Raw genomic sequence first — 3,505 nt, 5'->3', positions numbered from 1 at the left:
AGGTTGGCTAGCCAAAACATTGAGCTTGTCACGGAGAGAGTTAAAACGAAGAGACGACAGAGACTTTGTGAAAATATCCGATAGTCCTAGTCTAATATGGATAATATTGTCCTAATACTCCCTCTCAAGCACAAGGTTGGCTAGCCAAAACACTGAGCTTGTCACGGAGAGAGTTAAAACGAAGAGACGACAGATACTTTGTGAAAATATCCGCTAGTTGATCCTTGGTTGAAATAAAGTGCACTTCTAACTCCTTTTTGGCTACTTTATCGCGAACAAAATGATAGTCAATCTCAATGTGCTTCGTGTGGGCATGAAACACTGGATTGACACATAAATAAGTAGCTCCCAAATAATCACACCATAGTCGAGGAGGAGACGTAAGCAGGATGCTGATTTCATGTAACAGAGAAACGAGCCACGTAACTTCTGCAGATACATCAACGAGTCCCTTGTATTCTGCTTTAGTCGAAGAACGTGCCACAGTCTATTGCTTCCGACAAACCCAAGATATAAGATTACTGCCCAAAAACACAGCAAAGCCACTAGTAGATTTGCGGTCATTCGGATCACCAGCCCAATCTAAGTCAGAATAGGCGTGAATATCCATAGATGTAGACCGAGAAATACGCAGGCCAAGATTCAGGGTGCCTTTGACATACCGCAGGACTATCTTTAGAGAGGCCCAGTCTGTAGTAGTGGGAACATGCATATGTTGACACAATAGATTAACAACATAAGATAGATCTGGACGGGTTACTGTAAGATACTGGAGAGCACCAGCAAGACTCCTGTATTGTGTTGGATCGGCATAGGGAACAGCCACGTCGTCTGTGATTTTCGCAGAAGAGACAGGCGTGATTACTGGTCTGCAGTCCACCATGACAACACGTTTGAGAATATCCTTCATGTATCGTTGTTGGGATAAAAGCATACCGCAAGATAACGGGATAGTTTCTATTCCCAAGAAGAAAGAAGGCACACCCATATCACGAACTTTAAATTCAAGTGTTAATTTATCAATAAGAGCAGTAACGCGATCTGAGTCAGAACCCATAATTAAAATGTCATCAACATATACCAAGAAATAAAGACGAATATTGTCACGAGAATAGATAAAAAGAGACACATCCGTCTTAGAAGGCGAGAAGCCCACAGAGACAAGAAAATCATGTAGCCTTGTGAACCATGCACGTGGAGCCTGTTTGAGACCGTATAAAGATTTCTTAAGAAAACATACATGTTTAGGTAACGACTTATCCTCATAACCAGGTGGCTGTCGCATATAAACAGTTTCAGCTAGCTCGCCATTTAAAAAAGTGTTGTGAATATCCAACTGGCGAATAGACAACCCACGAGATACAGCTAAAGATAAGAGAAGATGAACCGCAGTGAGCTTAACCACAGGACTAAAGGTCTCAAAAAAGTCCTCTCCAGCAACCTGATTAAAACCCTTGGCTACTAACCTTCCTTTATGACGGTCTATTGAACCATCGGCCTTCCGTTTGGTTCTGAAAACCCACTTGCAACCAACAACATTCATACCTAGTTGAGATGGAACAAGACGCCACGTATGATTATGGACCAAGGCATTGAACTCCGCGTCCATTGCATCACGCCACTCAGGAAACTTGACCGCTTGAGAGTAACAGGTAGGCTCAGTCAATATAGTGGAAATAGTGGTTAAGGCAACATGTTGATGCGAGCCGGAGCTGCGATTGTTCATGATTTGCGACAGAGGAGGCGGAGTAGCACGTCGAGGACATCCGCGCGGCCTGCCGCGCTGCTCAACCTGCTAGTCCGAGACAGTCCGCTCACTCGATGTGGACTGCTCGTGACCGTGACCGGCATCACCGCCATAAGCCGCCACGGGCTCATGAATCTGGCGAGTGCCATCAGTAACCATGGTCGAGACATCACTTCCTTGGCCCGTCACAATTGGTGCAGTAGCCCACAGTTCGGAACGCAGTGTAGCAACCTGCGAGGCAATAGGAGAAACAAAGAGAAACACAGTCTCATCGATTCGCACGTGGCGACAGATAAAAACCTTGTTAGTGTTAGTGTCCAAACAGCGATAGCCACGGTAAGACGGAGGATAACCTAGAAATACACAGGGAGATGAGCGAAACTGGAGTTTATTGCGATTATAAGGACGTAGGACAGGAAAGCACAAATAGCCAAACACTCGCAAGTAAGAGTAGGACAGGGGAGATCGATGTAAACGGAAGTGAGGGGACTCATCAAACAGAACATGAGTAGGCATGTTATTAATTAGATACACAGCAGTTTCAAAAGCATAGTCCCAAAAACGAGACGGGACAGATGCTTGAGCCATTAAAGACAGTCCTGTCTCAACAACATGACGATGTCTGCGTTCCACTCGACCATTTTGCTCGTGAGTATACGCACAGGATTGCCTGTGGTGAATACCCAGCGAAGCAAGAATGGAACCAAGCTTTTTATATTCTCCCCCTAAATCAGATTGAAAGGAAATAATCTTGCGAGAAAAAGAACGTTCAACGAGTGACCAAAACTTATCAAATATAGCATACAAATCAGATTTAGCACGCATGGAATAATACCATATATAACGAGTGTAATCATCCACAAACAACACAAAATATTTATAGCCAGACGCAGAAAGTAATGGCGCCGGGCCCCAAATATCTGAATAAATTAATTCCAAAGGATGCGTACTAGTAGTTTCGACACGAGTCAAAGGAAAACGAGAGGATTTTCCCAATTGACAAGAGGAACAGACATTGGGAAGATCACTAGAATTAAATGTACCAATAGACGAAGACGTTAAAATTTTACGTAATACTCGAGAATGAGGATGCCCCAACTGCATGTGCCAAACGTAAGAGGATCGTGCAGCAACAAACGCAGCAGGAGCTGAGGAGGACGCATGCCATGTGTAGAGACCCCCAGACGCATGTCCCTTAAAAAGAACATTCCTGGTCAAAATGTCCTTCACATAGAAACAAAGGGGGTGAAACTCAAAGAAAACATTATTGTCTTTTGCAAAACGTTGGACAGACAATAGAGAAGAAGAGATACCAGGGACATGTAAAACATCATGTAACTTAAAAGACATAGAATCAGTAGTTAACGAAGCGGAACCAACATTAACAATAGGCAAACTTGTACCACTGCCGACTCGCAGAGTCTCCGGGCCATCATAACGTGTCGCAGAAGTCATCAAAGAAAAATCAGACGTAGCATGTTTGTAGCACCAGTGTCAAGAACCACTGATGAGGACCGTTTGAATCACCATTATCACCAGAGACGGCCACATTAGCCTAAAACCCCGGAGCCCCTGAATAACGCCGAAAACAGTTGGCTCCCGTGTGACCAAAACATTTACAAATTTGACAAGGATCATCATAGCGCCAAAAACAATTGGCTTCCGTGTGACCAAAACGTTTACAAATTTGACAAGGATAATCATAGCGCCAAAAACAATTGGCTCCCGTGTGACCAAAACGTTTACAAATTTGATACG

The sequence above is a fragment of the Ipomoea nil genome, unplaced genomic scaffold (assembly GCF_001879475.1).
Source record: "Ipomoea nil cultivar Tokyo-kokei standard unplaced genomic scaffold, Asagao_1.1 scaffold1977, whole genome shotgun sequence".
In the NCBI taxonomy this organism is placed as follows: Eukaryota; Viridiplantae; Streptophyta; class Magnoliopsida; order Solanales; family Convolvulaceae; genus Ipomoea; species Ipomoea nil.
The sequence above is the reverse complement of the archived record's forward strand: the minus strand, read 5'-3'. Positions refer to the sequence as shown.